At 42.1% G+C, this 13,884-nt stretch overlaps 1 protein-coding gene across 14 annotated transcripts in view; it reads left to right on the top strand.

Annotated features, from left to right (window-relative positions):
- Window positions 1–13,884, top strand: part of PTPRF (protein tyrosine phosphatase receptor type F) — a 382,606-nt gene that overhangs the window by 84,204 nt on the left and 284,518 nt on the right. For all 14 annotated transcript variants that reach the window (XM_051624854.1, XM_051624859.1, XM_051624865.1 and 11 more), the window contains exon 2: window positions 7,977–8,057. The gene's annotated coding sequence lies outside the window, so the exon portion shown is untranslated. The remainder of the gene's footprint in view (window positions 1–7,976; window positions 8,058–13,884) is intronic.

The following is a 13,884-nucleotide window of genomic DNA, read 5'->3' on the forward strand; positions in this document are numbered from 1 at the left end:
CTGCTTCTTCAACAGTATTGGGAATGGAGGTGAGATGTTCAGCTCAGATGTGCTTGGATAAAATGGCAGTATGTTGGTTAGATACATATGAAAAAAATTGAGTCCCCCCTCCCTCTAGCAGTGTAGACAAGATCAGCACAGGTTTTGCTGATCAATATAGAAAGCACTGTAGGAATTACCTTTATTACAGTAAAAATGTAGCAAGTAAAACACAGGGACCTTATGGGCATCAGAAGGAAAATTCCTGGTCAAATACTGAGTTGCTCAAGGCAAAATATGCCTACTCAGTATCCCATTTGGGTGCAAGGACACAGTTTAAAAGATAGTGTCAGCTTGTAGCTCTGGCTGCTGGTGAACTCCTTGTGAGAGTAGTTTTGATACACTTGATCTTACAGGCATTTGGGGCATGAATTTTTCCCCCTGCCACAGGATCCTCAAAGAAAATAAAGCATATAAACAGTGTTCCTAGATTTCATACAGGTGGGACTAGTGGAGGTATCATTTCTCCTTGGAAATCATGGTAACTTGATCATCAAAATTGGTCATTATTGGCACGGTAGGTAGGAGAGATTGTTCGGAATTGGAGTGTCTTAAGAAATATTTTGGCTTATGATGAGAAGTTTGGTGCTTTGTGCTCAGAACTCACATTTCCACGTTCAATCTACTGCTGAGAACCTACTGCTGAAATAATAGATAATCCTTTACAACGTGCTACCAAGAACACAAACATTTATCAGCTCTTTTCCTTTTCCACACACCTCTGTCCCCCTCCCCACCCAGAAGAAAGCTGTGGAAGATTAGGCAAAATGTGTGTTTATTTTAGTAGTCCTGCAGTCCTGCTTTGGCTAAAAGGGCCTTGGGGGTTGGGTGGTCTTTCTGATGGTTCTGAGTACTCGTCCACTTTCCGTCTCAAAGGGATCTGCACCTGGAAAGGCCACCAGCACATCAGGACACAGATATTTAGTGCATCTCTATGGTTATTATGGGTTTTAAGTCACTTCAGCCTGGCATGAAGTGCTGTCTCCTTCAGCTCTAGAACTACTCACATGACCCAGTATGTTGAAGGGCCTGACCAATATTTTCCCAGTGGTGCCAAAACAAAGGACAAGTTGTTTCTGGTGTGGTGTTGAATGCTTTCTAACTTCCTTAGTGTGTAGGGATGCTGTGTTAGGCAGTGTGGAGGTGCCTAGCCTGTTAGTTGGCATTCTTGCAGCAGGAGGCAGGGACAGGGCTTCTTCTCAGCCGCATGCCTGGGATTTTTCAAGTGCAGCCCTTTTGAGCACTTCTGGCATGTGGGATTCCTCTATACAATCATGGCTTGGTTCTCCACTTAGTAGTCCTTGCTAGTTTTTGAATAATGCATTTTTTTGTCTTTTGTGTTTTGTAGACATTGAAATCTGAAGTGATTACTGAACTGAGAGCTCCCTTGTGACCCAGAATTGCATTTTCCATGGGGATAAACTGGCACTTGAAGTGAAAAAAGATGGATTGTTTTTTTTAAAGTGTTCTATCCTTCGCCCAGCTACATTTTACATTTTGGAGAAGCCATGATATTCTCTAGGTATCCACAGAGTTCTTGAATAAATTACTACAGGATTCTGAAAACTAACACACTTCGTACTTCAGTATCAAAGCAAAAGAGGCCTCAATGTTAGCTCTATCTGCATAGCTAACACCAGTGTAGCTCAGGCATGCACAAACCAAATGTTTCATCTTCTCAAATGAGTTTCTCACTGATTTGCAGGGTATCAACTTGGTTCTTTATTACACATAGTGAGATTTCTGCAAGCCAGATATTCACCAAAGGTAACATTAGACACTGAGCAAATAATTGTTTCCTGTCACACTGCATTAGTAATTGGGAAGAAAGTGTTCCCTAATTTGTATTTGTGCAGAACTAAATATAGCTCTAGTGAGGCTTAACTTCAGCTTCAGCCATTCAGGTCCCTAAGAAATTCAGCACCATGTTTGTCAGTCAGGGGAAAATGACTTGAGACATTCTTGTGTGCTTCTTACCCTTCCACTTGTGAGTTTTATAAGTTTTACAAGCTCAAACTTGAGGCTAACCAAACTCAGAAAATCCAGATAGTCCTGGGTTGTTGCTGTCTGCAGGGAATGTAGCAGAGATTTTTTTTTTTTTTTCTAGTAGGAGTTTTAGTATCGCAAGCCCTGGCCACAATGCCACATTCCATATTTAATAAGGACAAGGTTAAATTGTCCTGTAGTTTGGTTTTCCAGCAAAAAACACTCTGATTTTTCATCCTAAATCTGTTATTTATTACTTGTTTACTCTATAGTTGTTCTGTAGAGTTGAAGACGTGATGCATAAGATCTTTTAAAAAAATCTGTTAAGGAGTATTTTGATTGGACTGTGCCAGTGAAATTGTGCTGTGTACTTGTCAAGAAAAATCTGGTGTTGTAGAAAGGTGCATTGAACAAATTGTGTCTCCTCCCTGTGAAGTATAGAAACTGATGTCTGTGCCTTAGTATCAAGTCTGTCAGCTGTGAGTTAACAACCGTCATGCTGCAACTGCGCTGGAAAGGCAGCAGTGCTTCCTAAGATGATGGAAATGCCAAATGCTGGGGTTTGGAGCTTGAGTCTTTTAGCTGGCATCTGTGAGGAGGATGCTTCAGGTTTATCTCTTCCAGTGGGGCTAAGGGCAAGCCTGGGCTCAAAGAGTTGGTCCCAGTCCTTTTTTTCGCTTGTGTTTGAATTCACCAGTCATCCTCCCTGGTAATCTCTGCTTGAGAGTGAGCAGGATTAGTGCATTTGAGAGGTCTTGAGGGATCTTGCATCCAGGGTTCTTGGAGAGACCAAGACAGTAGGTATTCACCCTGTGTCACTTCTTCAGCTTTAAGAGTGCTGCCAGCTCATGCATTTTATCAGTGCTCTGCCCAATTTCCTCCATTGCCTACTCTCTCATATTATGGGCGATGGTGTATAATTAGGAGGAGGAGGAAACATGTTTGTCACTGCAAGTGGGGAGGAGAAATCCTGTGCATCTGGTGTTGGCCGTCTGACTACACCCGTACCTCTTGCCTTCAGAGAGATCCTTCAAGGGAAGTGATCTAAAGAAATCCAAAGAAAATTGCTTAGGCTTGTAGCAGCTTTCCTTCTGGAAGACGGAGATTTATTTTAACTGTAGGTTGTGACAGGCAACTCCTGGTGCCTCAGGTCTGTCTAAAGTGTGAACGACTGCTGGAAACACTAGTGATTTCATTAGAAGCTTTCCTCACTCCAGTGGGGAGAGTTTTTGAGCTTGAACTTGACAGTCATTGAGATCTTTGAAGTTTGGATCTTTAAAACTGTTCTCCACTCCAAAGACCTACCAGTGCAGTAGTCATCTTTCCCTTCTGAGACAGCTGGACCAGGCTCCCTTCTGAGGCCATTAGAGCTGCTTGTTTCATCCTCCAGAGAGGTCAGTAGAGAAAGACATAAGTAAGTAATTATTCCCTGCCTCTTCTCCCAGTAGCTGCGCAAGCTGTGGAAGTTGAAACATCGTTAAATCTCTGAGCATCTAAGAGGAGCTGCAAGCCTGTGCAGCCAGGGAGCCTCGTGGCACGCAGCAGAGGAGAGGGCTGAGTAACAGGTGATATTTGGAACCTAATTAATATTTGTGAATAACAATGTGCTATTGGTAAGAAAACGAATCAGCCTGCCTGTGAATATTTATGATGATGACTTTCAACACTTCTTGGCTTGCACAGTCCTTTCCCAGCTGCTCTGTCTCCTCTTGTGTCATAACATTTCACACCAGGGTGAAAACCTTCTCTTCTGTGTGGAGCTGTGCTCGAGGTGGCAGCCAGCCGAGGAGCTCAGCTGAGTATACACTTGTAGAAGAATATTCTCACCAGTTTGGTATTAGTGGGCCACTAGGTCCCAAACATTTAATGTATTCTTTGCTGGTGGAGTAAGCCATGCAATTTAGCTTGAGATTTCATCCCATTAAGAGCCAAGCCATGCACAGAGATAATGCTATGTTTGAAGAGAAAGCAGGTGTTAAAGGTTGTTCTCCCTCTTAATGTTGTGTGCGAGTGCTTTACAGTAGATCAAACTTGCCTAACGTAATCTTCATAATGCTTTCATTTAAAATGCTCCCTGTGGTTTGTATTTGTGGAACTGAAGAGCAGAATCTGCTTTGTAGCTTAGTGGGGCGGGGTGTTCGATTGAACATATGTTCACACTGTCATTTGGGAAAGATAATAGGTTTTTAACCTCTGTCAGTGTTATACTGAGGTATTTATGGAACTGTATTAAATCTGTGCCTAGGCAGCTAACCTTGTGATACAGGTTTTTCACAGTTTGCCATTTTCCTGTGATAAGTTGCATCTTATCTTGGCCTCTCGCAGTTGCCTCTTGCTATGTCAACCAGCATGGGAGCTTACCAAGAAAAAGGGAATTCTTTGCTGTTGTCAGTGCTGCATGAGGTGCTCATGGGTACTGGTATTGTCTGTTCAGCAAGTACTGTCCTGTAAGTTGAAAAAGCAGCCTTGAAGAGCTTCAGGAAATACTCTTCTGGGCTTGAGACACGGAAACTGGCAAAACCTGTGGTGGCAGCAGTGGTGCTTTGGGCTGCAGAGGTGTCCAGGGGCAGCTGCAGGGGCTGAGCTCTCCCTCTGGGTGCTGCAGGGGATGCCCAGTGTTGCCCTCACTGTGCGCGGGAGGGAAGCTCTCGCAGTCTCCCTTCTTGCTGGCCTTGAGTTTGACTTGGGGGAGGAGGCTGGGTGTGCGTTGATAGTTGTTTGTTTCAAAGGAGGAAAGTGTAATTTAGTGTGCAAAATACCTGTTGGCATGGTCTCTCTGTAGTCACTTTAGGCTTCTAGCAACCTAAATTAGCGTGATGGAGGCCACAGCGTGCTTCACGGAAGGGGTTGTCTCCAGTGAACTGCCATTACCACTTCCGTCACTGCTGAATACATTGTTCTGTTAATGTTTAATCCTCAACAGCAAATGCCTAATGTGAGTGCCCTCTCTCTGTGTAAGCAGAACATCTGTCTTATAAAGTTGTCTATGACATCCAAAACCGAATCACTGTAGTATTTTAGATATAGATGTCAGTTAGAAAGGTGTTCAGAGCGTAAGAGATCACTTCAGCATGCACAGGTCTTTTTGTGGCAGGGGTTTCCAGGTGTCTTAAGTGGCAGATTAAACTGTGTTTATATGACTGAGAGTGTTTTCTAATCTCGTCCTAAAAACCTTTGCTCTCTGACTTTATATTTCTAGTGTAGAAAACTTATGATTTTTTTTTCTCTTGTGGCATGTTTCCTCTTTCTTTTCTAGCAGTAGTGCAACAGTGGTGTAGCTGAGGATAGTTGACTTGAACTGTCCCTACTCTGCAGATCCAAAATCTACTTATACAGTTGGGAGAGAGAGAATTTTTTTTTTTTTGTGAAATACATGTATGCCTACAATGGGTGACTGCAACTATGTGTGTTAGAACTAGCAGAAATTTCAGAGTTTGCAAAGAATAAGTTCAAAAGAAATGCATAAATGCACAACAGTTAGCAGCAGAGACTGTTATGTCTAAGAGATGATATGAATTTAAATTGTTGACTTACAGAAATTTCAAGCATTTTTATGTATTTAATAAGGAGTTGCCATTTAAGTAGCTTAAGTATCCTTCTCTGTATACAACATGTCCTGGGATTTAACAAACCAATTATTGCTGGCAGTATTCCATCAAATGTGATTGCCATTCCTGGCACAAAGACTGGCTAATGAAGAGAGTGAAAGAGCCAGTACCCAAATGTTCATCATGTTTGTCATAGGGGAAGGGAGAAAACGGATGTGTAATCTATCTTCTCTTCAGTATGTTAGTTGTGGTCATGGGCATCAAGGTGGATGTGTTCCTGCATAAAAGAGAGCTTTCCTCAAATCCCAGGTAGCTTGGGAGAAGGTGCCAGGGTTCTCTAATATTCTGACCTTAGGGATGGAGCCTGACAATGTGGGACAGTTGAAGATGAGAGTTGGTGACCTGACACTGAGGGAGAGATTCTGGGGTAGAAAATTGTGACCCTGTATGAGAGGGGAAAAAATCCAAAACCAATTTATGGTATTGTAGACAAGGGAGCTGTAGGGATAGAAGAAAGAAGGACAATGTGGTCAAAGTTATGAAAAGCATATTGAGGAGCACTGTGCATAGACATTGGCAGGGAAGGACCTCCATTTTTAAAACAGAAACATGCTCTGAATGACTGCAGTGAATGCTGTCTGGGTCTCAGAAGTAAATATAGTGGAGTAAGCACTGCTAGAGAGTCATTGGAAGTCAATGCTATGTAACATAATATTGCACAATATATTTGTTTGACAGAGTTATTAGAGAACAGTTTTAAATGGATCCAAGTCCTTGGAAAGGTGAGTGTATTCTGGTTCCCTGGGCTGAGGTTTCCATTATGTCCCAGTCCAATCTGGTGGCAGGCTGCCAGCAGAAGGGGCAAGCTGCTGTTTCCCTCCGACCAGCTCCAGTGCTGGTCCAACTGGCTTGCAAGCTGCTTCCGCTCACTGTGCCAGGAGGAAGTGTCCTCTCTCCCTAGAATGAAAAAAAGCATGGGGATTTTTGTTGTTCCAGTCAGATCAGGTTATGAGGGGATGAAAGAGGGTCTCTAGGCAGTGTGTGGGTGGTAGGTAGGAGTATCTTTACATGCATGGGGAAGTGGGTGGGCTGTCTCAGCCTTGTGTCCCACTGCAGATCTGGAGTGAACTGCTGGTGGTGTTCCTCCCCTCTCCTGCCAAGGATGTGGTCAGTACATGATATAGCAAGTGTCAGAGACCTGGATTTCAGGCCACTGTCACTCTCTCCGACAGAGCACTGAAGCTGTCTATGAAATGAGTAGTTTGTAAATGATAAAGACTAAATAATGAGTTCTATGTATTTGCATAATTTTGAATTGCTTATCCTTCTGAGGGCTGTAATCATTTGGTGCATGTTAAAGAATGCTTAACGGTGTCATTGGTTGTCATCAAGTCATTGGTTGCTAGGTTGAGTTGATGCTTAAGATACAAGGTGTGTTTTTGGGGAGACCATGTGTCTTCCCTGTAACATCCGTGGCATTGTGGAGCTGTGCCCTGAGGGCACAAAGGTGGGAGGTATGGTCAGGGTTCTGAAGGATCAAGTTATCTCTCAGAAAGAGCTTGAGACCTGGAGCAATGGAAACAGGACGTCTCCATGGTGATAGCATGTAGGGTCATGGCCTTAGGAGGCATTAAGAGAAAAACTTTTTCTGTGAGCTGGGTAGGGTAGATGAGGGGTTACCAGGTGGAGAAACACATCTTTGCGCAGTCAGGAGGTCACAGGGAGCAGCAATGATGGCACTGGGCAGAAGACAGTGGAGTGGAGTAACAGAGGAAGTAGGTAACCTCAAGGATGGGGAGTCACCTGAGAGCAAACTCCAATAACTTGCTTGGTTTGAGCTGCAAAATGAGCCCTGACAAGGAGGTGTTATAATTCATTTTTATCACCAGGGAAATAAACTTTGGGGATAGGGAAAAGCCATTTAAGCTGCTGGATCAGTGTTGGCATGAAAACAAATGGATAAAAGCCATTCAGGAATAAATGTTAGACAGAAAATTAGAAGTTTTTCAGCTATTGGAGGAGCTCAGTTCTTCAGTAGGTATTTGATAGGGAGACTGAGAAGGAGCGTGGTTAGTATGGTGGGACCCATCACTGTAATTGGGGTTCTTGGATGTGATACTTGTAATTGAGGGTCTGAGCTAGTGATCTATAAAGGAAATCCATCTGCGTGTGGTGGTGGATAATTATGAGCATGCCATGTCCAAGTAGAACAGGGGAAGGTGTCCCTTACTGTCATGGTTTTAAAACTGTCTGGATGGGAATATGTGCTGAACCTAACTGTTCCTTCCCTAGGATGAAGAATTCCTGTTGTCATGTGACTTTTTAACCTTTACATTTAGTCTCTGAACATCTCTGCTCTTATGGTAATTTGTAACACTTTTTTTTTCTTTTTTTTTTTCCTAGGTATTTTTATGGCCTCTGTTACCGTGGTGTCTCAGTGTCTCCCAGACATTTATGGATTTATTCTGAGAAGGTTCCTGTGAGGTAAGGAAACATTGTTGCCTTCATTTTACAGACTGGGAACTGAGGTACAGGGAGATGAAGGTTGCAGGAGGAGTCAGACACTGATAGAACAACTAGCAGTCAGACACTGATTGCCAACAACTTCCTTATTGTCCTAACCCAGCTGTCTTTGGCTTTTTTTTCTTCTTTGCTTTTTTTTTTGTCCTGCACCCTCACAAGTCTGAGTTTTAGTAGGAACAATCTGTAAGGGACTGGGAGGACCCATGGAAAATATGATTAGTGTTACTGCTGGTGTCCTTTTTTTAACATTGTTACTTTAGGAGTTGAAATGCCTTTCTAAAAATATCAGCAGATCTGTTTATGTTAAATGATTAACATGTTTAGACTTTGAACAGATAAGCTGTCATGCTTTTTTGAGTCAGTAACTCCTTATCCTACCTGTCTAGGCTTGTGGCTGTTGGATTCTTACCCTGCCTAAGCTAATGCAATCCCAATCACCTAAAGCAATGCCAAGAATTTCATCATCCATTCAAAGATCTGGTTCATGTCAAGACAGGTGTAAAGTTTCTCAAGCACATTTATGTGTAATTACTGTTTAACTTTTATTTTTTAGAGGTCTTTCCAAGCCAGCTAAAATGTTCAGCTTTGAGCTCCCAGATTCTCCCAGAAATTGGATTTCAGTTCCTGATTAGTGATGCTGATCCCTTTTGAAAGTATTGCAAAGTTCCTGACACATGTGCGCACACTGAATTACAATTGACATCATAAAATCAAATACAGTGAATCACAGCTTGAAAAATGTCTTTTTTTTCATCTTCCTGTAAGGATTTTTTAAGATAGGTCTCACTTGAGCTCTTCTTTCCCTTCAAGTTGGTATTTAAGGTGTGGCTTTTACTGCTAAGGAATTTTCTTAGAGCTATGGTAATGTTACAAATTATGAAGACACCAGCAGGCTCTTGCAATTAAATATTGTATATTAAAGTAAGAAACATTGGTAAAATGATAACATTGCAAAGAAATATTTAATGCCATCTTTTTAATTTTGCAATCTGTAAAATACATGGTATTACATTTATGTTCTTTGTTAATGTATACTATGTGTCTTTGTGTCCCCAAGAATGAAGCCCTAATGACTCACAAACTGTCTCAAAGTGTACTAAATAAAATTAAAGAGCTGGCTAGTGACCTTAACAGTCAATTAGGCTATGCATTACTCATCCCAGTATTTGTGGAGTGTAGAAGGGAAGCGAAAACTCATTAGCTAAAATGCTGATGCTTGAAACAAACAAGATTTCTCTAAAACCAGGAACTGGTCTTGGCTCCGAAGGGGAGATTGAAGAAGGAGGTATGTCCTTGTGTATGTTTGTTTGAACATACTGCTGGTGTGGTCCTGGTGGTGGAGGAAAGCCTGTTAGTGAGCTGCTGGGCTCCAAGCCTTTTGGAATAGATCCTACCAGCAATTCACAACATAGGGTTAGGTAGTGGCAGGTGCAGGTGGTGGGATGTGCTGTCTGAGAGTTTATGCAAAAAGATGGCAAAAATGGAAGGGCCACTTTCAGAAACCTCGTGTTTCGTAGAAACAGCAGGGCAAGGAAGAAGGTCTTGGCCTGGCATATTGCATGCTTGGCTTTCCTCAAAGGCAAGAGCCCAGGGCCGGTGAGGTTTGGATGCAGAGGGCAGTGTGCTCAGAAGGGCTCTGGGCTGCAGTGCCCACTGATTATCAAAGTTTGAAGACTGCACTCCTCCCTCCCACAGCTCATGAGGAGATGAGGGGGTGCCGAACACTCAAAGGTCCAGTAGTCAGATCAGATCCCTGTTCCCCACCAGTTCCTGCCCCCTTTGCGCATATGCCTGTCCCACGGAGTCATCAGCACAAAACCAGGCTGGGATGGGTGGCAGGGCTGAACCACCTCAGTGATGGGTTAACTCTGTGAGACACAAACCCAGACAGTATTTGAATTACAGGAGAGTGAGACTCTCATCTTTAGTACTCTCATTTCTTGACTCGTCATTTACATGAAGTTTTATATTTCATTCGGGAGCATCTTAGAGCAGTCCTAGTTTGGAGATGGCTGCCCCCCGGGAGGATGGTACGTGGTGACAAAACTGAACCAAGAGTAGTGACAACATTCCACGGGAGCAGATCGGCAGCTTGGTCATGCTGTTTCTCAGCACAACAGTAGTTCTTGAGGGCTTCTCAGTTTATAGCACTTCTTTTTTCGTATACACAGTTGTATGTACTCTCAGCTGGTCCTGTGAAGTTCTTCTGTAATTCTTAATGTAAACTCAGGTTTTAGGAAATGAAAGATGACAGAGTTGGACTGTACAAAATGTGGCTCAAAGTATGGTTTGAGTGGCATGCAGTAACATCTTTTAAAGTAAAGAAATCTTTTTGAACATAAATTGGGCAGAATGTCTCCTATCTAGGTCATAGCTTATCTGTAGGCTTTTCTTTTAAAATAATTTCCTTAATAAAGTCCATCTGATTTGAGGAGAGGCAGGGGAACCTGGAAAAAAAAGTGTATTTTACTGATCAGATGAATGACAGAAGAAAGAAAGAAAGGGAAGCCTTTTCAGTAATGTCAGGCTGAATCTAAAGCATCAAGGAATGATGTTATGGGAGAACCCCTGAAGATAAACTGTAACCTAGATTAGCAGAATACAGATTAAGTTTTCAAGAGTTTGGAGACTGCAGTGAGTCCTGAAGCACTCTTTTGAAATACATTTCAACTAAAATTGTTGTATGGTTGCTCTTTCAGGGGTATACAAAAATAAGTAAAGTTTCCTTTTAAATGCTACAGTCCTGAAGTCAGTAAGTTTATTAAAGTGAAGACTGCTTGAAAAGATTAAAAAGCTCCAAACTTGGTATTTTCTATTTGAAATGTCTGTTGCTAGGGAAATGTTACATATCTGTGTGATTATGCTTTGGAGGATTTTTATATATGCGATGTTGCCACTGGAAGCTGGACACTGGAATCGCAGTTAAAACTGAGGCTTCTGCATTATTAGTTTTCTTTGTTCTGACTTTAGAGTGTAAAACAGTTGTCATTAGGTCACCTTGTCCTCTTCTAATTCTTGAAATATTTGTGTTTTTAAATTCATCTGTATTTTGGAATATGCATTGTGATGCTGTGTTCTAATTTAAGGGGTTTTCTGTAGTATAGCTTATGTATTTCTACATAATGTTGGCACAAAGCTTATGTGATTCAAAGTTATTTGATTGTGTGTGAACACCACATTCATCAGAACAAATTAACACTTAGTTCAAAATGATGAGCTACCCATTACTTTGCACTGTAATATGGTGAACAGTATTTTCTGACTATTTAAATGGCAGCTTCAAAAAGGTATTGGCTGAATTTGTTGGTGTAGCTCAGCATTCTTTATGTATGGCTATATGTATTTGTTTGGACTCCAGAGTCTTTACAGGTCCTTTTATCTTACAGATGAGTGGAGTGCTTTCATGTATCCGTGCCCAAAGGGCACTAGTGCTGGCCATTTACCTGCTTTCACATGGTGTGTGCTGGAGAATGCCCATGCAGAAGGAAGGATGGGGCTTAAAGCTCCAAATTGGAACTAGTAAAATTAATCTTTGCTTTGAATGTGTGTGCCTTAGCTGTCTACAGGGATATATGTTTTCAAAAGTGAATTTATGAAAAACAGCATCAGCAGAAGCCGGAGATGTTACAAGTTTTAACCGTAGTTGCGAAATTGAACATGAGCTTTAGCCCTCTGGTCTTTTTCATTTCCGTTTCTATTATACAATCAGCATATTGGTAGGTGGCTTTTGTTTTGTCACTTAACCTGTTTAATTAATTTAGCTCTCTGAGGGTTATGCAAGAAAGGTAGAATCACCATAACTGGCAGCGTAACATTGTCATCCCACGGAGTCAGCGCTTGCTGGCACTCTGGTGCAATGGGTTTGAATAGCTGCCACGCTGTGTGTGTGCTTTCTAAACCCAAGTGCTGAACTCATTAAAAATACATGCTACAGAAGTTAATGTGCATAAGGAGTTTTGGTACTGAGATCGCCTTTGAGGATGCATTTAACTGTAATTAACTCGGTTTCGTTTTACCTACTATCAGCATAGGCTTGGCTGAGAGCGGCCGGTGTTGGTTAGACTTCTGGTTTGAAGCAGAGCCCAGCAGGATGGTGGATTAAAACTCACACAGTTGTGACTGCTGGGATTCCCAGTGCCTGGGCCAGCTCCACAGCTGCCTTCTGTGGGAGCAGCAGGGCTGTGCCATTCCTGGGGGCAGCAGGGCTGTGCCATTCCTGGGAGCAGAGCGCCACACCAAGCGGATACACCTCCTGTCGTCCTCTTGGGCATAACGCTGGGTTTCTCAAGTGGCCTGGAAGAAGGAGGTTTGCCAAGCTGTGATTGAACAGTTGTATGATACCAGTCCTCTGACTAAAATAGTCTGAATTTTTCCACTAATAGAATAAGGAACAGCAGCAGGCACTATCACTATTTCACTGGTTTGGCTTTTCTGTTCATACCTTCTTTCTGTTTGTTATTAGCTTGAGGATAATTTCCAAGAATTCTCCTAATTATGATCTGTTTTTCAGGAGAGGCAGACAGCAAGGCAGGGATTACTGATGGTTGCATTTCTGTTAAGAGCAAATAAGTATACATGGGCTGGAAATACTGGGTGTTGGTTTTTTTTTTAGCCTGGCAGTGTTGGAAATTGAGCTTTGTTATTATGTCCAGTAAAGCAGGTTTCACTGAAAGCTGATTACAGTATTTTGTAAGAGAAGGTTTTCACTGTATCACTCTGGAAGAAAATACAGATCCATATTCAAGAGCCGAGGGCTGTTATTTTGTGTAAATGGAAGAATGTATGGATTTGTTGCATTTTCATCACAGCTAGCAGAATAAAAGGATTTTTTTCCCCTTCTTTTTGATTAGTACTAGATTTTTAGCCTTGCAAAAGGATTTTCTTGGTAAAAATATGAGGTAAAATGGGTTCTGGATGTAACACTGGCGGGGGGGGGGGAGGCGGGGAAACCACCACCCAGCAGTTTTTTGTTGTTTCCTGACAAATGGACCTTTTTACTGTATGTAAAGTTGGGTATACTAGAAGTTGAGGCATCCAAATCACTAACTGCTTTTGAGAATGACAGCCAGAATCTCCATTAACACTGCATCTTCTGCCTAGGGGATCACAGAGCAGAGACTGATGTGTCTTTGAGGATGGAAATGGAGCAGTTTAAGAAGTTACTGTGCTTCAGCTGAGATGTGGTAACAGTACACAACTGTGTCTAGTTAATTTTGCTGAAAAACAAAACAGAAATCACAGAGGATGATCTAAGGCTGTCTGGTTTGCTTTACATAGAAGCAGGCTAGCTGTGCTGCTGTAATAAGTTGCCATATCTCAGCTATGAGGATGGTAATTTCCAGTTGATGAAAGGTGCTTTATAGCCAGAATACATGGGTGCATTAAAATTGTAATGTGCTTCAAGATACCTGTCTGTGTTCCCAGAGGAGTGGGACTTGCTGTGCTGGTTTGGACCAGTGGTCAGCCTAATTCAGAACCCTACCCCTGGCAGTGATCAGTGCTGTATAACTCAGGCAATTGTACAAGAAATCATGCATTTGATTATCATATATTTTTCTGCTGGGGAAGTGTTGGTGTTTTTTAATGTATCAAACCAAAACAGTCTGGTTTAGTCACTGAGAGAGTCCCTTCTAAAATGCAGTTATTTTTTCTTTAAATCTTTCTTTGCAGACAAAGAGTTTATTGACATTACTTAATACTTCCTTTTCAGACATCTCAGCTGAGGGTTTGGCTAAGCCATGTATGGGCTTGGTTGTGGATTTTTTTTTTTTAAATGTTCTTCCGCATC

The sequence above is a fragment of the Apus apus genome, chromosome 7, assembly GCF_020740795.1.
Source record: "Apus apus isolate bApuApu2 chromosome 7, bApuApu2.pri.cur, whole genome shotgun sequence".
Taxonomy (NCBI): domain Eukaryota; kingdom Metazoa; phylum Chordata; class Aves; order Apodiformes; family Apodidae; genus Apus; species Apus apus.